Source organism: Rhinopithecus roxellana, chromosome 21, assembly GCF_007565055.1.
Source record: "Rhinopithecus roxellana isolate Shanxi Qingling chromosome 21, ASM756505v1, whole genome shotgun sequence".
Classification (NCBI taxonomy): domain Eukaryota; kingdom Metazoa; phylum Chordata; class Mammalia; order Primates; family Cercopithecidae; genus Rhinopithecus; species Rhinopithecus roxellana.
The window spans coordinates 64429786-64453166 of NC_044569.1; positions in this window are offsets into that span (position 1 = coordinate 64429786).

Genomic DNA, 23381 nt, shown 5'->3' on the forward strand with positions numbered 1-23381 from the left:
CAGTCATGGAATTGATTTTGCCCTAGATCCTTCAGAGGGAGTGTGACTTTGCTGGCACCTGGATTTTCAGACTTCTGGCCTCCAAAACTGTGAGAGAACACATTTCTGTTGTTTTAAGCTAACCAGTTCATATAACTATTACAGCTGTCCAGGAAAGGAATACATGTACCATTGGTTTCTTTAAACAATTCAGGGATAAAAGGCGGTTGGTCCACTGCAGACTTCTCAAATGCCTGTTTGAAAATTTGATGGATAGGTAAAAACAGAATTGGGAAGAGTGATGCTAAAGAGCAGGCGGGAAATAATCACAATCTGCTTAGATTAGTATGATAATTTTAGATTGCTACCAAGCAGTCAGAAAGTTAAATAAATCATAGTTTTCACCTGGTTCTTTAAGATTTGTTGGCTGTGGGAGGTAGACTCCAGAAAACTCACTTGATCTGGGATACATAGCCATTTGTGTCTTGCCATGAGATTTTTTAGATTTGAAGGTGTTGCCTAGGTAACTTGTCCATGTTGAGCAATTCTGGTATGAACAGAAACGGAACTTGCCTGACCAATTAGACCTGGTAGAAGAGGTAGCAATTTTCTGTATTAGTGTTCCAGGATGCCATAACAAAATTCCACAGACTGGGTGGCTTAAATAACAGAAATTTATTTTCTCACATTATTGAAGATGAGAAGTTTGAGATCAACCTGCAGGGTGCGACAACTTGGGAATCTTTCTCCCTGGCTTGCAAGATGGCCACCCTCTTACTGCCTCCTCACGGGCTTCTCTCTGCACATGCCCCCTGGTGTCTCTCTGTATATCCAAATGTTCTCTCCTTACAAGCACACCAGACGCCAGTCAGACTGGATCTGGGCCTCTCCTAAAGATCTTGTTTTAACTTAATTACCTCTTTAAAGGCCCTAGCTTCAAATACAGTCATATTCTGAGGCACTGAAAATTAGGTCCTGAACATACGAATTCTAGGAGCACATAAGTCAGTCAATAACAGGTATCTAGGAAGGGTCAACGTTCAAGATAATTGAGAAGTATTTATTTCTCTGTTCTATAATTGGGAAGAATAAAAATGTAAAGGGGAATAACATCAAAAAGGATAAAAATATTGCAACTTACTGAGGATGTCAAGTGAACACATTCCATGAGTTTAAAAAAGGGTTCTTGAGTTGATCCTCTGAATGGAGAAAATACAGCACTCTGTCATTTAAATGTAGCTAATATTTTCATGTGTTCTCTCAGAAATGAAATAGTAAAACAGAAATTGAATATTTATTATTGAGATCAGAGCCACTGACATTTACTACAGAAGGAAATTAGTTTCTCTGTGAAACTTTCAAGCTTTACTGTTTTCTCTGATATCTTACCACAATTGTTTTGCTCATCTATGCAAATACTCAGTAAGACATAGGGATGCTGTGTTCCTCATTCCTATCTGGATATATAATAGCCACACACAGTATCTGCTCATAAATCACACATACTAATAAAGCTTCTGTAGAGCAGAATAATTTAGACAAAGTACCAGTCTCAAGGTTGTGAAATGTGGATTCAACTATTAATATTTTCTTACATTAAGTACAAGTTGTGCAACTTATCTCCCACACTTCTTTTGCCGTTGCTGAGAAACCAAAAGACTATTGCCTATATAAAACTTTAGAATGATAGGAAATATATTCCCTTATTGATTGTCCCACTGAGAGTAGGCCATAATAGGATAAATGTCACCTGTAGGCATCAGAAGCAACATGGCAGGAATGATAGGGATGGGGGAGAAAACAGGATCTGTAAGTGATGTCTGAAAGACATTATAGGTGTAGAAAGCAAGAAGCCTTTTCCTGAAGAGTAATGCTACCTCATACTTACTGGGTGTGCCTGGCACTGTTAAGTGCTTTGCAACTATGAGCCTTCTAAGGTGGGTACTTCTTATTTCTACTAATAGAAGTAGAAATGAAATCAGAGATAAGTAAGTTGCCCAAAGTCGGCAAACCTAGCAAATGATCAACTTGGGATTTAAACCCAGGTCGTCTAAGTCCAGGGTCTACACTCTCAACCATCAGCCTGTACCATCTCTCTTAAAAGCAGGGTTAAAAACCTAGTGTTATTTAAAAGAGGTAATGGGGATCTCAAGTCCAAAGACAAAGAAGAATCAACAGGTCTCAGGTTTCAAATAATCCACTAAATTTGAGATCTGGGTGATTTGGCAATAAGGGATTATGAATTTCAAAAAGTCTACCCAAGTAGCACAGGAAACCCTCCACGGGAAAGGGTGTTATTGAAAAATGAGTAAGAGTTCTCCTCTTGCCTTCTCTCCTATGAGAGAAAATATCCTCAGTTTGTGGAAGGACTGAAACCTGAACACGATGGCAAATGGAGATATCTGAACAGAGCAGAGGAGAGATCTGGTTTTCAAGGGCTTTTTTTTTTCTCTTTTTTTTCTTTTCTTTTCCTTTCTTTCCTTTTCTTTTTTTCTTTCCTTTTTTTTGAGATGGAGTGGAATTCCACTGTGTCGCCCAGTCTGGCGTGCAATGGCATGATCTCGACTCACAGCAACCTCCGCCTCCAGTGTTCAACCAATTCTCCTGCCTCAGCCTCCTGAGTAGCTGGGATTACAGGCACCCACCACCATGCCTGGCTAACTTCTGTATTTTTAGTAGAGATGCGGTTTCACCATATTGACCAGGCTGGTTTCCAACTCCTGACCTCAGGTGATCCACTTGCCTCGGCTTCCCAAAGTGCTGGGATTACAGGCGTGAGCCACCGCGCCTGGCCTCTAGGGCTTTCGAGGCTTGTTCACATTCCTTGGGGCTGCAGGTTCTGCACGGCCAAAGATGTCAAAGTTTCAGAACACACGCAGCCCCTATGGAAGATTACACTCCGCATAAACTCCCAGCTATTCAGAAGAGACAGAATGGCTGCTTGGCACAGGCACTGAGTCCTGGCAAAGTCTAGCTTCCATTTAGAGCAGCTGATAGAGTGCCTCATCGATAGCTGACTTGGGGCTATCTGAATCATCCTAGGTAATTGAATCCCACATCCAACTTTTCTTGATTGCTTTCTTTTCTTGCTCTAGCTCTGACATGTTCTGGTCAAACAATCTTCTTCCTGCTTTCACCACTAATCTGGCCTCGACCTCATTCATCACCAGCACGTCAACCCCCATGGATATGTTGTCATCTTCCATTTGGAACAAGATGATATCTTAGTCACTTAATAGTTTATTATGTAACTAACTCTTTGACAGCACTCTGGGCACAATGCCTTTTCTCAACCTTGGTGCAGAACAACACATCCCGCACCACAATAGGACTGTGAACAGTTCAGAAACTCGTATTTTATAGTTGCCCTTTAGCTAGCTTAGAGTTAATTTGTTCGGTGTAACAGAATGTGCTCAGTACTCTGGTAATAAATATGAACATTATCTTATGGGCCTTTAAACCTGACATATTGTGGTGATTTCTTTCTAATCAGCAATTTAGCAAGTTGAATTAAAAAGTGTAGCATTATGGCTTCTGAATATTAAAGCATATTCACCTCCGAAATGAAATTCTATTTACTTTTATTTGTTTAATCATACAAAGTTGGATTCTGTTACCAAAATATTTTCTATAAGAAATATTTTCCTCCTTGAAAGTGGAGTTAAATTTCCTGTAAGTTCGTTTCAGATTTGACAATTCCTTTTACTTAAAAATCAAGTTTGATTTTTCTGTCTATTTTTTCCAGAAATCAAACTGCTTTTGAAGGTTGTGCTTTGCTTTAGTTAGTGTCTGATACTTTGGAGGGTCGGAGAAACATTTTTTGAATGTTTCTTTCATTTTGCAGTACCTTCCATATTGCAAAAATCAATAAAGTGCTTGCTTGCTTTTGAAATACATGATTTTGCTCTCATTACTTAATAAGAGTGCCCTATAAATGCTCCTTAATCCTTATTTACTAAAAGTTAAAAAATTGGGCAAATTCTTAAGTCACTAATCTATGCAAGAGACTTTGCCTTGCATGTGAAGCCTTAAAGAGATATTTTTATCTTTGCCCTACTTCCATGCCTTAGACTACACCAAGTATAACATAAGACCTCTTAGACATACTATAAATATTGGCTGATATATAGCTAATGAAAATCATTGAAGAAAGAAAGACTTTGCTTGTTACTAAGAAAAATCCATTAAAGAATACTGATGGACTTTCTATTTCCAAAATGCTTTACAATCATATTTGTGTTTGTTTCCCTACAATAAATCTGAACCAAGTTGGCATTTATATTCCTACTAATATTTATAAGCAAAGAAACAGGAAAATGTGAACAACTGAAGTGAATGGTGCAATCACAGAGCAAGTGTGAAAGAAAACACCCTGTTTTAAGTTTTTTGAATGGCACAAAGATTCTTCTCTGTTTGCTGCTGTACTCTCAATAAGGCCAGACTGCTTGTACCTTATTCAGCTGACCACCTTGGCATTTAGCCTGCCACTGCTGCTCATGTCACTTTCTTGCCATCTACGAACACTTGCCCTCATGGGACTAAGTGGTCCCAAGCACTATGCTTATTTCAGAGCCTGTTGCTTTTACACCCTGCCTCCCCATGTCTCAGTCATTTGAAATGCATTCCTTTTGCTCGATATAGCCGTTCCAACACTTCCCTAATAATTCCTTTTCACTATGTACCAGTCTTCAGAAGTTTCAAATTGCGTCATATCAGGTAATGTTTTTAAAGCAGAACCTGAAGATGACATAAATAGTTTGTTTTCTGCAGCACTAACCTGGCAGTAACACTTGGAATCAATTTTCAGGTCTCCAAAATAATTTGAACATTACTTAATACCACTATCTCACAAAAATAAAGTAAAATTAAGATAAGTTGTAGTCAAGAATGACTATGAAATGGAATAGTTATTTGAAGTTCAGGTATCTCATTATCTTTGCCATTTCTCTTGTTGTGGTTTTGTCTGCAATTTTTATAAGCCAATGTTTATTATATTTTTTGTAATGATGTGATTTGGAACGAAATGATTTTTCTTTTTCTTTTCTTTTTTATTTTTTTTATTATACTTTAAGTTCTAGGGTACATGTGCATAACGTGCAGGTTTGTTACATATGTATACTTGTGCCAGTTGGTATGCTGCACCCATCAACTCGTCAGCACCCATCAATTCATCATTTATATCAGGTATAACTCCCAATGCAATCCCTCCCCCCACCCCCCTCCCCATGATAGGCCCCGATGTGTGATGTTCCCCTTCCCGAGTCCAAGTGATCTCATTGTTCAGTTCCCACCTATGAGTGAGAACATGCGGTGTTTGGTTTTCTGTTCTTGTGATAGTTTGCTAAGAATGATGGTTTCCAGCTGCATCCATGTCCTTACAAAGGATGCAAACTCATCCTTTTTTATGGCTGCATAATATTCCATGGTGTATATGTGCCACATTTTCTTAATCCAGTCTGTCACAGATGGACATTTGGGTTGATTCCAAGTCTTTGCTATTGTGAATAGTGCCGCAATAAACATACGTGTGCATGTGTCTTTATAGCAGCATGATTTATAATCCTTTGGGTATATACCCAGTAGTGGGATGGCTGGGTCATATGGTACATCTAGTTCTAGATCCTTGAGGAATTGCCATACTGTTTTCCATAATGGTTGAACTAATTTACAATCCCACCAACAGTGTAAAAGTGATCCTATTTCTCCACATCCTCTCCAACACCTGTTGTTTCCTGACTTTTGAATGATTGCCATTCTAACTGGTGTGAGATGGTATCTCATTGTGATTTTGATTTGCATTTCTCTGATGGCGAGTGATGATGAGCATTTTTTCATGTGTCTGTTGGCTGTATGAAAGTTCTCTTTTGAGAAATGTCTGTTCATATCCTTTGCCCACTTTTTGATGGGGTTGTTTGCTTTTTTCTTGTAAATTTGTTTGAGTTCTTTGTAGATTCTGGATATCAGCCCTTTGTCAGATGAGTAGATTGCAAAAATTTTCTCCCATTCTGTAGGTTGCCTGTTCACTCTGATGGTAGTTTCTTTTGCTGTGCAGAAGCTCTTTAGTTTAATTAGATCCCATTTGTCAATTTTGGCTTTTGCTGCCATTGCTTTTGGTGTTTTAGACATGAAGTCCTTGCCCATGCCTATGTCCTGAATGGTACTACCTAGGTTTCCTTCTAGGGTTTTTATGGTATTAGGTCTAACATTTAAGTCTCTAATCCATCTTGAATTAATTTTCGTATAAGGAGTAAGGAAAGGATCCAGTTTCAGCTTTCTACTTATGGCTAGCCAATTTTCCCAGCACCGTTTATTAAATAGGGAGTCCTTTCCCCATTTCTTGTTTCTCTCAGGTTTGTCAAAGATCAGATGGCTGTAGATGTGTGGTATTATTTCTGAGGACTCTGTTCTGTTCCATTGGTCTATATCTCTGTTTTGGTACCAGTACCATGCTGTTTTGGTTACTGTAGCCTTGTAGTATAGTTTGAAGTCAGGTAGCGTGATGCCTCCAGCTTTGTTCTTTTGACTTAGGATTGCCTTGGCAATGCTGGCTCTTTTTTGGTTCCATATGAACTTTAAAGCCGTTTTTTCCAGTTCTGTGAAGAAACTCATTGGTAGCTTGATGGGGATGGCATTGAATCTATAAATAACCTTGGGCAGTATGGCCATTTTCACGATATTGATTCTTCCTATCCATGAGCATGGTATGTTCTTCCATTTGTTAGTGTCCTCTTTGATTTCACTGAGCAGTGGTTTGTAGTTCTCCTTGAAGAGGTCCTTTACATCCCTTGTAAGTTGGATTCCTAGGCATTTTATTCTCTTTGAAGCAATTGTGAATGGAAGTTCATTCCTGATTTGGCTGTCTGTTTGTCTGTTACTGGTGTACAAGAATGCTTGTGATTTTTGCACATTAATCTTTATCCTGAGACTTTCCTGAAGTTTCTTATCAGCTTAAGGAGATTTTGGGCTGAGACGATGGGGTTTTCTAAATATACAATCATGTCATCTGCAAACAGGGACGATTTGACTTCTTCTTTTCCTAACTGGATACCCTTTATTTCTTTCCCTTGCCTGATTGCCCTAGCCAGAACTTCCAACACTATGTTGAATAGGAGTGGTGAGAGAGGGCATCCCTGTCTTGTGCCAGTTTTCAAAGGGAATTTTTCCAGTTTTTGCCCATTCAGTGTGATATTAGCTGTGGGTTTGTCATAAATAGCTCTTATTATTTTGAGGTACGTTCCATCAATACCAAATTTCTTGAGCGTTTTTAGCATGAAGGGCTGTTGAATTTTGTCAAAAGCCTTTTCTGCATCTATTGAGATAATCATGTGGTTCTTGTCTTTGGTTCTGTTTATATGCTGAATTACATTTATTGATTTGCGAATGTTGAACCAGCCTTGCATCCCAGGGATGAAGCCCACTTGATCATGGTGGATAAGCTTTTTGATGTGCTGCTGAATCTGGTTTGCCAGTATTTTATTGAGGATTTTTGTATCGATGTTCATCATGGATATTGGTCTAAAATTCTCTTTTTTTGTTGTGTCTCTGCCAGGCTTTGGTATCAGGATGATGTTGGCCTCATAAAATGAGTTAGGGAGGATTCCCTCTTTTTCTGTTGATTGGAATAGTTTCAGAAGGAATGGTACCAGCTCCTCTTTGTACCTCTGGTAGAATTCAGCTGTGAATCCATCTGGTCCTGGACTTTCTTTGGTTGGTAGGCTATTAATTATTGCCTCAATTTCAGAGCCTGCTATTGGTCTATTCAGGGATTCAACTTCTTCCTGGTTTAGTCTTGGAAGAGTGTAAGTGTCCAGGAAATTATCCATTTCTTCTAGATTTTCTAGTTGATTTGCGTAGAGGTGTTTATAGTATTCTCTGATGGTAGTTTGTATTTCTGTGGGGTCCGTGGTGATATCCCCTTTATCATTTTTTATTGCGTCTATTTGATTTCTCTCTCTTTTCTTCTTTATTAGTCTTGCTAGCGGTCTGATCAATTTTGTTGATCTTTTCAAAAAACCAACTCCTGGATTCACTGATTTTTTGGAGGGTTTTTTGTGTCTCTATCTCCTTCCTTTCTGCTCTGATCTTAGTTATTTCTTGCCTTCTGCTAGCTTTTGAATGTGTTTGCTCTTACTTCTCCAGTTCATTTAATTGTGATGTTAGAGTGTCAATTTTAGATCTTTCCAGCTTTCTCTTGTGGCTGTTTAGTGCTATAAATTTCCCTCTACACACTGCTTTAAATGTGTCCCAGAGCTTCTGGTATGTTGTATCTTTGTTCTCATTGGTTTCAAAGAACATCTTTATTTCTGCCTTCATTTCGTTATGTACCCAGTAGTCATTCAGGAGCAGGTTGTTCAGTTTCCATGTAGTTGAGCAGTTTTGATTGAGTTTCTTAGTCCTGAGTTCTAGTTTGATTGCACTGTGGTCTGAGAGACAGTTTGTTATAATTTCTGTTCTTTTACATTTGCTAAGGAGTGATTTCCTTCCAATTATGTGGTCAATTTTGGAATAAGTGCAATGTGGTGCTGAGAAGAATGTATATTCTGTTGATTTGGGGTGGAGAGTCCTATAGATGTCTATTAGGTCCGCTTGGTGCAGAGATGAGTTCAATTCCTGGATATCCTTGTTAACTTTCTGTCTCGTTGATCTGTCTAATGTTGACAGTGGAGTGTTGAAGTCTCCCCTTATTATTGCATGGGAGTCTAAGTCTCTTTGTAAGTCTCTAAGGACTTGCTTTATGAATTTGGGTGCTCCTGTATTAGGTGCATATATATTTAGGATAGTTAGCTCTTCCTGTTGAATTGATCCCTTTACCATTATGTAATGGCCTTCTTTGTCTCTTTTGATCTTTGTTGGGTTAAAGTCTGTTTTATCAGAGACTAGGATTGCAACCCCTGCTTTTTTTTGTTCTCTATTTGCTTGGTAGATCTTCCTCCATCCCTTTATTTTGAGCCTATGTATGTCTCTGCATGTGAGATGGGTCTCCTGAATACAGCAGACTGATGGGTCTTGACTCTTTATCCAGTTTGCCAGTCTGTGTCTTTTAATTGGAGCATTTAGTCCATGTACATTTAAGGTTAATATTGTTATGTGTGAACTTGATCCTGCCATTATGATATTAACTGGTTATTTTGCTCCTTAGTTAATGCAGTTTCTTCCTAGCCTCGATGGTCTTTACATTTTGGCATGTTTTTGCAATGGCTGGTACCGGTTGTTCCTTTCCATGTTTAGGGCTTCCTTCAGGGTCTCTTGTAAGGCAGGCCTGGTGGTGACAAAATCTCTAAGCATTTGCTTATCTGTAAAGGATTTTATTTCTCCTTCACTGATGAAACTTAGTTTGGCTGGATATGAAATTCTGGGTTGAAAATTCTTTTCTTTGAGAATGTTGAATATTGGCCCCCACTCTCTTCTGGCTTGTAGAGTTTCTGCTGAGAGATCTGCTGTTAGTCTGATGGGCTTCCCTTTGTGGGTAATCCAACCTTTCTCTCTGGCTGCCCTTAAGATTTTTTCCTTCATTTCAACTTTGTTGAATCTGGCAATTATGTGTCTTGGAGTTGCTCTTCTGGAGGAGTATCTTTGTGGTGTTCTCTGTATTTCCTGAATTTGAATGTTGGCCTGCCCTACTAGGTTGGGGAAGTTCTCCTGGATGATATCCTGAAGAGTGTTTTCCAACTTGGTTCCATTTTCCCCCTCACTTTCAGGCACCCCAATCAGATGTAGATTTGGTCTTTTTACATAATCCCATACTTCTTGCAGGCTTTGTTCATTTCTTTTTCTTCTTTTTTCTTTTGGTTTCTCTTCTCACTTCATTTCATTCATTTGATCCTCAATCACTGATACTTTTTCTTCCAGTTGATCAAGTCGGTTACTGAAGCTTGTGGATTTGTCACGTATTTCTCGTGTCATGGTTTTCATCTCTGTCATTTCATTTATGACCTTCTCTGCATTAATTATTCTAGCTATCAATTCTTCCACTCTTTTTTCAAGATTTTTAGTTTCTTTGCGCTGGGTACGTAATTCCTCCTTTAGCTCTGAGAAGGTTGATGGACTGAAGCCTTCTTCTCTCATCTCGTCAAAGTCATTCTCTGACCAGCTTTGATCCATTGCTGGCTGTGAGCTGTGCTCCTTTGCAGGGGGAGATGCGCTCTTATTTTTTGAATTTCCAGCTTTTCTGCCCTGCTTCTTCCCCATCTTTGTGGTTTTATCTGCCTCTGGTCTTTGATGATGGTGACGTACTGATGGGGTTTTGGTATAGGTGTTCTTCCTGTTTGATAGTTTTCCTTCTAATAGTCAGGACCCTCAGCTGTAGGTCTGTTGGAGATTGCTTGAGGTCCACTCCAGACCCTGTTTGCCTGGATATCAGCAGAAGAGGTTGCAGAAGATAGAATATTGCTGAACAGCAAGTGTACCTGTCTGATTCTTACTTTGGAAGCTTCCTCTCAGGGGTGTACTCCACCCTGTGAGGTGTGGGGTGTCAGTCTGCCCCTAGTGGGGATGTCTCCCAGTTAGGCTACTCAGGGGTCAGAGACCCACTTGAGCAGGCAGTCTGTCCGTTCTCAGATCTCAACCTCCGTGCTGGGAGATCCACTGCTCTCTTCAAATCTGTCAGAGTCGTTTGCGTCTGCAGAGGTTTCTGCTGCTTTTTGTTGTTGTTGTTTAGCTGTGCCCTGTCCCCAGAGGTGGAGTCTACAGAGACAGGCAGGTTTCCTTGTGATGCTGTGAGCTCCACCCAGTTCGAGCTTCCCAGCAGCTTTTTTTACCTACTTAAGCCTCAGCAATGGTGGGCGCCCCTCCCCCAGCCTCGCTGCTGCCTTGTGGTTAGATCGCAGACTGCTGTGCTAGCAATGAGAGAGGCTCCGTGGGCGTGGGACCCTCCCGGCCAGGTGTGGGATATAATCTCCTGGTGTGCCCGTTTGCTTAAAGCGCAGTATTGGGGTAGGAGTTACCCAATTTTCCAGGTGTTGTGTGTCTCAGTTCCCCTGGCTAGGAAAAGGGATTCCCTTCCCCCTTGCGCTTCCCAGGTGACGCAATGCCTCGCCCTGCTTCAGCTCTCGCTGGTCGGGCTGCAGCAGCTGACCAGCACCGATTGTCCGGCACTCCCTAGTGAGATGACCCCAGTACCTCAGTTGAAAATGCAGAAATCACCGTTCTTCTGTGTCGCTTGTGCTGGGAGTTGGAGACTGGAGCTGTTCCTATTTGGCCATCTTCCTCTGCACCCTCTCCCCAAATGATTTTTCTATCAACCTTCTCAGTCAGTGGAAGGTAACACACTAAAAAAAAATATGTAGTGCAGGCCGGGCATGGTGACTCATGCCTGTAATCCCAGCACTCTGGGAGGCCGAGGTGGGTGGATCACCTGAGGTCAGGGGTTCAAGACAAGCCTGGCCAACATGGTGAAACCCCATCTCTACTAAAAATACAAAAATTAGCCGGTCATGGTGGCAGGAGCCTATAATCCCAGCTACTTCAGGAGGCTGAGGCAGGAGAATTGCTTGAACTCGGAATGTGGAGGTTGCAGTAAGCTGATATCATGCCACTGCACCCCAGCCTGGGCGACAAGAGCGAAACTCCGTCTCAAAGAAAAGAGTGCAAATGCCTGGGGTTCAGTGGATTACTAGAGGAAACTATTTAATCTATTTAAAATAATTTCCGATTAGGGAAGATTCTGTATTAATCATCTCTCAGTCTGAAGGAAGCACAGCACTTAAATCTAATGATTGGTTGACTTGGTCTATTAATGAAAAATATCATTGATACTAGTAGAATTTTAGCAAAAACAGTAAGCTATATGTGGTTATTAACATACAATATAAGGTAGTAAGATAATACTTCACTGTACTGTTGATATGTATGAATTTATACTATAAACAGTTTTGGATTAAAATAAGAACTTGATTTTTTAGTGGATTTGCATTTTTAGAAAATAGCAAACATTTTATCCTCCTCACTCTAGCATAGTCAGGAAATACAATAAATTAGCTTACATTAGCTATTACTCATTACATAAAATAATTTATCAGGGAATACATTTTAAACATTTTATAGTTTACTTCAAATTGGAGCATATCCAAATTATTTTTACAGTGTAAAGGCGTCATTGAAGACACAGTTCTAGAAACCAAAAATAAAATTTCAAAATCCCAATAACTCCATCTTGTCTTTTTAACCTTTGTTGGTTTTTCGAAGTTGACTAAAGTCTCCAGATTTTCTCCCTCTCTCATGTCTGAACTACACTGGGACACAAGAACAGGCACACATTTGTAAATTTGCATACACTTTCAATCCATGAATTTTCAGATTAAGAATGACTACAGCATACAGAGTTTTATCTTGGATAGTTGCTAAACAAATATTAAGCTCAGAAAATTAACAGTGATTTTGAAAAATTTTCAAACAGCAATATGAATGGAAACTACCAGTATATCAAACCTGTTTTGACAAATTTATTAAAAAATAACTTTGTTTCTATTGAGAAACAACTCATTTAAGCTCATTAAAGATAGGTACATTTTCCTGCTTTTAGTTTTTAATAATTATTTAAGCAATGGAAATATACCTTCATTTTGATTAGAGAAATATGTTTCATAAGTTTTTAAGAGAATATTTACTTATTCACAGTTCTTCAAATTTTAAATTGTGAGATTGAGAGTGGTTTGGATAATTTAAAAACTTTTTTAAGAAAGCTAACTAAATCGTTTTGGCTTCATAATTTTTATCATTTTTTCTGATTGTTACCTTTTTATATTTAAAAAATAATTTTTATTTTAGATTCATGGGGTACACGTGCAGGTTTGTTACAAGGGTATATTTATATGATGCTGAGTTTTGGGGCTTGAATGATCCTATTGCTCTTATAGTGATTTTAGTACCCAATATGTTAGTTTTTCAGCCCTTCTTTCCTGTCTCCCTCCTCTAACAGCCCCCAGTGTCGGTTGTTCCCGCCTTTATGTCCATGTGTACCCAATGCTAAGTCCTCACTTATAAATAAGAACATGCAGTATTTGATTTCCTATTCTTGCATTAATTGACCCAGGATAATGGTCTCTAGCTGCATCCATGTTGCTGCAAAGGACATTATTCTTTTTAGTGGCTGCAGAGTATTCCATCCTTCATAATTTTTATTGAATTATTGATGTTAGTAGAGATATTTACACACAATAGGTCCAGAAATTATTTGTGGCATTGTTGTAAGTGAAAGTCTGAATAGTATTTATACATCTATCATAAATATACAGACATTCTATAATCCTTATTAAATGCAGAAATGTTTAGAAACTTCAATCATTTGAGAAATAGGGTTCTTGTACTTCTTTGTACAAGAGTGGGTGGGCTGTTTATAATCAAGAATGAGTCTAACCCATCACTTACTAAATCTCTGGCGTTTATAACATTAGGATCAAATTCATATAAGGATCAAAAGACAAATATGGGTCCTATAGCAGTGGCATCCTCTAATTCAGAGTGACAGTAGAAGGATGGAGCCAACTACACAGTTCTTTGCTATTCTGATGATTGGCATATGCTTGATTTTGAAGGACCTGTACAGTGAAAACTCTGAACTTAGTAGAGTTGTACTAGTCCATTTTCACACTGCGCTGTAAAGATACTACCTGAGACTGGGTAATTTATAAAGAAAGTAGGTTTAATTGACTCACAGTTCAGCATGGCTGGTGGGGCCTCAGAAAGCTTACAATCGTGGTGGAAGGTGGCAGGAGAGGATGCAAGCAAAGGGGAAGTCCCACACTTAAAAACCATCAGATATCCTGAGAACTCACTATCATGAGAACAGGATGGGGGAAAACACCCCCATAATCCAATTACCTCCCACCAGGTCCGTGCCTTGACACATGGTGATTACAATTTGAGGTGAGAATTGGGTGGGGACACAGAGCCAAACCATATCACCATATTCAACCAATGTGGTTTTATGAGGAGAACAAGATCTATTCATTATGGCTAAATTACCGGAGGTCAAAGAGGATCATAGTGATAAGCTGAATTACCCTCTCTTTTCTGAAAATGTTCTTTGTGCTTTATCAACATGTGATATAATTATGCCATCATATTGTCAGAGGGAATAAAAAGGTGAGGGCATTGTAATTTTATATTTCTAACCTATGTCAGCCTAAAAGATGACATTTTTGAGGCGGACTTGACAAACTATATTGCAAAGTGACAATTAACTGAAAAAGGCTGAGCATGGTGGCTCATGCCTATAATCCCAGCACTTTGGAAGCCTAGGTGGGAGGATGGCTTGAGGCCACGAGTTTGAAACTAACCTGGTCAGCATAGCAAGACCCCATCTCTACAAGAGCGTGGTGGCATGCACCTGTAGTTTCACCTATTCTGGAGGCAGAGGCAAGAGGATTGCTTGAGCCTTGGAAATCAAGGGTGCAGTGAGTCATGATCATGCCACTGCACTCCAGCCTGGGCAATGGAGAAAACTCTGTGTCAAAATAAACAAAAATAATCACTGAAAAAGAACTCTTCTCTCCTGCCAAAGCCATATTATTGATTTCATTTTTTTCATGATTATAAGCCATTGGAAGCTTTTAAGCTGGAGAGTAGCATGTCTTAACTCATACTTTAGAATGTAACCGTGTTGGCTATGTGGAAGAGCATCTGTAGGTTGGGAGAGCTGGTTGCAATAAGACTCATTAGGGGACTGTTCCACTGACATAGTCAAGACAAGTCTAGCATCTAGACTAGAGCAGGAGATTCCAGGTTGAAGAGAAGACACTGGGAGACATTTGGAAAATAAAATCTAGAAGAAATAGAACCTATTTTTTTTTTTTTTTAAAAAAAGAAACTTGACGTTAATATTAAACAATTCATCTTTTAAATTCTATTTTGGGACTCATGGATCTGGAATATAATGGAAGATGCTTTATTTCAAATCTTCCCAAGCATCCTCCACTCTTGAAGAAGAAAATCAAAAAGGAGTATGACTACCTTTGACCAACATCTTCAGCATTGCTTGAAGGCATAGAGTAATACAAATTACCTGTCAGTAGAGAAATAAACCCCAAATTTTAATACAGTTTCTGCTGCTCCTGCAGGCTTGTAAATGAGGAGAACAGGAAAGGGAGACATAAGATCGAAAAGTCTCAGTGGAAACATAAACAGATACACTCAGAAAGAGAAAGTTTGATAATAGAAATGCTGAAATATTTACCGTATTTCTAGGGCTCTGTCATTGACAACACTGGCTACAGGGAAATAAGCAGGACTGAAAGTTACAGGCTCAGAAAGCATTTGTTTCTTGGGGATAATCGGAAAAGTAAAGAAGGAGAGGACTGTGAAGAGAAATAAACAGATGAAGGAATTATTAAGGATCTTATAGAAATGAGTAGTAAGACATGTCAACTCTTTGCCCTCCTATAACCACAACCACCACCATCCATTAAAGAAACTAAACTTTATTACACTGAACAAATAGTCTTCTAAACATCAAATATTATCCTAAGATGCCTAAAAATAGAGAAAAAACTCAATTTAATTCAAAACTGCTGTAAGAAGAAACCTAAAAATGTTAATCCAAATATTTCAACTGATGAAAATTCTCCTAAAACACCAACCATGAAACAGAATTAGAATGTAATAAAACACTACAAACTGAATTAACTATCTTCATATAAACATTTGGTGATAAGAAACATATTTTAAATCAGTAATTCAAAAACTAAAACCAAAAAACGCAAATTGAACAAAGGAAATAAATAGAAAAAGACTGTCGGAAATAAAGATAAAAAATAACTACAAAGTGCTCACTGTAGAATATATTCAAGCAATAATTAATAAGGGACATCGAAAGACTGGGCATGGTGGTGCATGCCTGTAGTCCCAGCTACTTGAATGTGGGGTGGGGGGGGGGTGGCGGTGAGATGGGAGGATCGCTTCAGCCCAGGAATTCAAGGTCAGCCTGGACGACATAGCACCTGTCTCTAAAATTAAATTTGAAAACTAAACAATTAAAATATTTAAAAAATTAAAATAAAAATTGTAATAGTGAAATAAGAGACATTAAACAAGAAGAGGAAAACAACCAAGACAATGAACATAATACAATGAACAAAGTAAAAACGTGTCAGAGAAATTGTATCAAGTAGAAGGCAAATAACATCCAATATATGTATAATAGAATCGCCAAAGGAAAAAAACACAAAACAATAAAATGGAACTAATGTTTAAAATTATAGTCCAAGAAAAATTCCTAGACCTAAAAGACAACCAGAATGCTTTTGGATTGGGTCCACCGATGACCTGGGAAAATTGATCCAGGACAGTCAACCAGAAGATACATCCTAGTAGAACTATGAAAATTTTAAAAATAAAATTTCATCAGGTTGCCAGACTAAAAGACAACATAATTTACAAGGAGAAGAGAATTACTCTGGCCTCAGACTTCTCAGTACAAGCATTCAAATCAAAGCAAAAACGGAGCAGAATTTTCAAGACACTTAAGGAGAGAAAGTGATAACCAAATAGTGTGTTCTTTGTAGGCAACAAAGGAAATTAAATTGCATTCTTAGTTCATGAATACTGTCAAAACCTGAAAATTTCGTTTAATATATCTATATTCTCTTATTTTCTCTCTCTCCCTCTTTTCCCTTTTTCCTTTTTTTTTTTTTAATTTTAAATTTTGAGATGGAACCTCACTCTGTCTCCCAGGCTGGAGTGCAGTAGCAAGATCTCAGCTCACTGTAACCTCAGTCTGTGTGGTTCAAGTGATTCTCCTGCCTCAGCCCCCCTAGCAGCTTGGACTACAGTCATCTGTAGTCCCTAGTAGGTGGGACTACAGTCACAAACCCGGCTAATTTTTGTAATTTTAGTGGAGACAGAGTTTCACCATGTTGGCCAGGCTGGTCTCAAACTCCTGACCTCAGGTGACCGGCCCATCTTGGCCTCTCAAAGTGCTGGGATTACAAGCGCGCGTCACCATGCCCGGCCTCTATATTCTCTTTTATCTCCATTTGTCTGAATTTGCTTTCACCCACCATGTGTTAGGCACATGTAGCTGAGCTTATCGCATTACAGAGAGTTATGAATTCTAGATTTATGTGCTGCTACCATGAGTGTATAATTCAATTTATATATTGAAGAATTAGCTATTTTAATAAAATTATAGGTCTGTAAAATTAAAAAGTTTTCAAGTTTGGAAGTTTTAACTGTAGAAAATTAAAATACACATTAAAAATATTCAGAGACTTTGAAGAAAAATTATTGATTCTTTAGTGAAAGTTTTTAAAGCAAATTTAAATATTCATAAATGTTATCTACATAACGCCCATTCTTCACCTAATGCACATAAACTGAGTAGTTTAAAAATAGCTCTTTAGTACTATTTTGCTTACAAAGAGAAAGAATCCAAGTTGTGATCCATCTTTGATAGCTGCTTTCTAAGATACGGAGTTCAGAATAATGATATGTGATCTCTCATGAAGCCTATTTTTATATTCTGAGAATTATTTCAATTCATATTTTTTTCAGTCAAATTGTTTGACACACTCCCAGTGTGACTGAGATAAATCTGGAAGGATTGTTGATTTCTATCAGTCTCTGTTTTACAGAGAATATGTTTCTTGATAAACAGTTTGTAGAACTTATACCTTCTCTAAGTGCTTTACAAGCATTAGCTTATTTTCTTAATGCTTACAGAAGCATTCTTTTCTAGGTATTATTTTCCCCCAGTTTACCCATAAGAAAACTTACGCACAAGGTAATACAGTTAGTAAATGACAGAAATGAGATTTGAACACAGGCATTCTGGCTCCAAAATTTGTACTTCAAATCAAGAAATCAAAGGCGGACTTTAAGTATTGTTATTTTCATGAATAAATTAGTGTTACTTGCATGATTTAGAATGCCTTATAAAAATCCCAGGAGGTTTTTTGTTTGTTTTTTTTGCACATAAGATACAACAGACAATAGAAGTAAAATATAACAAACTCTAATACTCAGATGACTGAAAATTCATAGATGAAAAGACTAAACATCACTGGTTGTTCTGTGATTTAAAAGATGACCATGGGATCCAGTAGATGTGGCTACCTAGAATCAAAGTTGAAATTTTAAGCAAGAATAGATACAAAAGATAGAAGTTGGAATTCATAAAGGGTAGTTTATTTCTGATAATATCAAGGCAGATGATGTTAACGTAATTAAATTTATCATGATTAACACTAAGACAAACCGAATAGAAATTTTGAATCTGGTTGAAGAGGACTGGTATACTTAAAGTTAGTCTGAGATGGCTTCCACTGGACCATGAATCCATATATATTCCTTCTCTTTAAAGTTGTGACAGATTTCTAATGACAGCACCCAACTGTTGCATCTTGTCAATAGGATTTAAATAATTTGACAGCTTTGGACTGGGTATCACTGACTTTATGTCTCTGACCAAAGTTTTATAGATGGAAAAATAATTAACTTTCCTTTGCATTACAACCATAAAGTGTGACTCAACTCAAAGGAACTATTTACAAGAATAGTTAATTGGTAAGTCAACTACTTTGAAAGAATAAGTGTTTAATGTTATGGAGTGCCTTTTCTTCACCCCAGTAGACATTTATTCTGTTCCAGTAAACTGACATGATTTAGAAGTATTTCAACAACTTTTAGTTTCTTATACCTGCAAATAAATTGTGTAGAAAATCTTCTTAAAGAATCTTTCAAGAATTACATTTTATACTATATGTTTCTGAAGCCTTTACATGTTTTATAAATATTTCCATGTGCAGTCTCATGGAAATTAGTTTCATATTAAAATTCAAAGGAAGGAGATATTGATTAAAATGAGCACTAATTGTGAAGTCAGAAGGACTGGTGGTTCTATGTCTTGGTTCTGAAAACAAATAACTCAATAACCTTAGGAGATTAATGTAACCCCTGTAACCTTTAGCTTCATCAACTGTAAAATAAAAGTCATAATAGTATCCTGCCTACCTTACTATGGCATTGATGAATCATATTATATAGTGTGTATGAAAGTGTGTGAATTATAAACCTGCAATCAAATGTGTATTAAAACTGCTAAGAAATAAAAATATGTCCACTTTTGAACTCTTTGATTATGGAGTACTTATTGAAGAAAAGGTAGAATATTCACTATGTATCAAGTAAATAATGCAAACAAGAGTGATGTACAAGTTTAGTGAATAAATACGGACACAATAATCTTACTATTTCTTTAAAGGCTATGTCTTTGATTTCAGTAAGAGCTAACTGCTCCTAACTTTTGAAGAAGTAGAACAGAAAAGTCAAAACACTGCTATTTGTTAGTAGTGACTTGGAAAAGTAATTTTACCTCTTTGTTCCTGAATTTCCTTATCTCTTGTCTCTCTGTGTATATGTATACACACGCACACACACACACATACATATATATATCACTACTTAGGTATATACAGTTATATATGTGTGTGTATATACCCATTTAAATACATATAAAATGTAAGAGTATGAATCAAAAAAGAAAAATTCAGATAATTGCATAAGGCAAATAATATAGTCATAACCCCCATTTTGGTACTCTGCCAATCTTTTTCTATGGCATACTTTCCAGTCGTACAGTAAAAGCTCAATAACTCTTGGGCTCAGTTCCAGAGAAGAGGTAACCAATTAAAAATGCTAATAGGAATTGGGATCAAAGCCAATGTCTCCTTAGTCACGTTCACATTTCCAACACTCGACATTTCTACAGCAACATCCTACAGTGTGCCTTCATGACACAGTACATCACTTTGAGAAGACAAATTTAGATTGAAAAACATCTTCTGACTATATGCTAAGTTATTTGGAAAATGTCAAATAAGGATGCCTTATCTCTCAAACATTTAGGTTGGTTTTTGTTGAACTGAGTTACTGAAATTAAATTATAACTACGCTATTGAGATTTTGGAGAGAAATATTTTGCAGGAAAAGGGTGATTTCATTGTATTTTAACTGCAATAGATTCTCTGCTTGTTAGCGCACCTGAGTGGTTTGCAAAATGGGGAAAGGGTCAAAAATTAATCATCAACTTACAGATTAGTTAAGACAAATGAATTGCAACCTCACAGTTATACTTAGGGGTAATTATGAACAGCCAGGAATAGGCTAGGTTGCTAACAGGGTGACTGCAGGGGCATAGTAATTGGCAAACAACAGTGTAGTAAAGTTCACTGACCACCCAAAATCAGGAGAGAATTTTATAACAATTGCTCTTCAAAGTGGAGAAGAAAATGGAACTGATATATGCAGAGGTTTGAAAAACTTATGTAACCAAACCACATTTGTAAAGGAGTTAACTGATTGCTTGAAGACCTTGTCAGTGCTTGGAGGTTTTAATTTTCTCCCCAGAAATATAATATACATAATTCCACTGCAAGTTTTTATGTGCCTGGATCAGAGGAGAATATGACACTATTTCAATTCTTGTTATCAGTTATCACTATCTGAAATTACTTTGTTTGATTGTAATTCTGTTTGTTGTCTGCCACTCTCCCGAATGTGAGCTGGAAGAATGTGAGGGACCTCTCCTATTTACTACTTTGTTATTGATGCCTAGTACAGGGTCTGACACTTAGCAAGTGCTCAGTATGTATTTATTAAAATTAAATTATTTGAAGTCAGATTATATTGAATACAGAAGAAAGTGGAAAATACAAAAGTGCTAAAGTAGTCACAGAGGAGATGGGAGATTTCTGTGCTAAGCAGTTTTGAATTGTGCATTGTTGCTAGAAAGCAAAAGCCTTAAAGATGATTTAAGAAATAGCCATTGTTATATTTCCTGAAAAGTGCTAGATGTGGGCCAACCAGTATTACCTTGTAACCATGTAATTTCTATAGTCTTACACAGTGGCATGTAAAATTTGTTGCCAGTCTGCAAACATTCCTGGTAGAACCAATGGTGGTATTTTGGCTCTCTAGTAATTAATACTCAGTTGGGTTCCATCTGGTTCAGATTTAATTTCTCTCATGAATCTGACTCATCAATCATTCCTGGCAGATTAATGATATGGAATTAACATTTGAGTGTTCATACTTTTGGTTTGAATTGATTGAAACTTTTCTTTCTTTAAACCAATTGGATTAGTGCAATTATAGAGTTATAGAAACATTTCTTAGCCACAATTTTTCCAAGATGATAGAGTAGCAGTTTAGTTAATTTTTGTCCTTTATATTAATCACTACTTTTTTTTTTTTTTTGAGACAGGGCTTCACTCTGGCACCCAAGCTCAAGTGCAGTGGCAGGATCATAGCTCACTGCAGCCTCAAAACTCTGGACTCAAGCCATCCTCCTGCCTCAGCCTCCTAAGTAGCTGGGAGTACAGGCACATGACACTACATGTAGCTATTTTTTTTTTTTTTTGTAAAGGCTGGGTCTCGCTATATTACCCAGGCTGGTCTTGAATTACTAGAATGAAGCAATCTTCTCATCTCAGCCTCCTGAAGTGCTGACATTGTAGGTGTGAGCCACTGCACCTGGCCTAATCACTTTTTTGTTCTTAAAAACTTGTTTCACTGATTTTTTAAACTTCTGTGTGTAGAATCACACATTAATAGTCTCATTTGTGATCCTCTCCAATTTCTTTCAAGTTTGCATTCCTATACTAATAAGAGTAGAAAATGTGCAATTTCCAGATGTCCTTGAAGGCAGCGTGCAGGCATATGACCTGGTTTCTACCAATTATATATTATTTTTAATTTATCATTTTGAGGTTAAGATTATGTTTGTGAAATTCTTCCATATTGTTGCATGTAACTGTAGTTTGAACATATTATTGGCTGTTTAGAATGAAATGGGATAAATATTTATTAATATGTTTATACTACTGTTGATTGGCATTTAGATTGGTCATTTTTTATTTCTAGGAATAATATTGTTTTGCATAATCTTAAACACATCTTCTCTGTGTGCTTGTGTGAAGTTCATACCTAGGAATGAAACTCTGGATCATTGAATTCTGGATATTTTCAACTCTAAAACACAATGACAGCCTATTTTGCAAAGTGATATTAACATTACACACCCACCTTTAGAGTATGAAAACTCTTGCTGATCCATCTGTCAACTGACAATGCTTGATATTGTCAGGTTTGTTTTATAAAGAAATTTCAGTGGATGTGTTTAGATATTTCACTGTGCTTTTAATATACTTTTTTATTTTTTAAGAGATTGAGCACTTTTTATTACATTCAAGAATCAGACAGCTTGTGTTATGAAATGCCAGCTCAAGACTTTGCCTATTTTTCTCTTCTTTAATTGTATAATTTATGTGCTTTATGATTTAATTTACTCTTCTTTATTTGGATTTACTTTCCTTTTATTTTTTTCTGATGATAGGTTCTTAGTCATATTTTAAAAATTTTTTCAAAATGAAACAAGTTCTTTTTTTCTAAAATATACCTTTGAGGGAATAAATCTCTCTCTAAACCCTGCTTCATCTTTATCTCACAAGGTTTTACTTGTAATATTTTAATTATTATTCAGTTGAAAATAGATTTTTCTCACTTATATTGTGCTTTCTTTTACCCTTAACTTATTTATTATGGTTTTTGTTTGTTTGTTTTTGTTTGTTTGTTTGTTTTGAGACAGAGTTTTGCTCTGTCGCCCAGGCTGGAGTGCAGTGGTGTGACCTTGGCTCGCTGCAACCTCTGCCTGATGGATTCAAGCAATTCTCCTGCCTCAGTCTCCCAAGTATCTGTGATAACAGGCGCGTGCTACCACACTCGACTAATTTGTATTGTTAGTAGAGGCAAGGTTTCTCCATTTTGGCCAGGATGATCTCGAACTCCTGACCTCAGGTGATCCACCCGCCTCAGCCTCCCAAAGTGCCGGGATTACAGGCGTGAGTCACTGTGCCTGGCCTTTTATGTTTTTTATTTCTAAGTACATAGGATTTTGCATTACCATTCTCCTTTGTTTATTATAGTTTTAGGACTTAATTCCAACCAGTGTTGTTGGTCTTTCTTTGTTGGATCTTGCTCTACGACCCAGCATATAGTCACTTTGTTCTAAATGTTTTATCTGCACCTTAAAAATGGGGTTTCCTGCAGTTGTTAGGTAGAGTGGTCCATACATGAATATCGGGTCAAGCTTGTTAGTTATTCGTATTTTCTACATGTTCACAGCATTTTGTGTTTTCTCAGTGAGTGATAAGTATAAATTAAAATGTAATTTCTTTATTTACTGCCCATTAAAAGTTTTGTAATTTTGCTTTATGTAGTTTAAAGTCTTTTTTTTTTTTTTTTTTTTTTTTTTTGAGACGGAGTTTCACTCTTGTTCTTAGGCTGGAGTGCAGTGATGTGATCTTGGCTCGTTGCAACCTCCGCCTCCCAAGTTCAAGCAAGTCTCCTGCCTCAGCCTCCAGAGTAGCTGGGATTACAGGCGCCCACCACCACACCAAGCTAATTTTTGT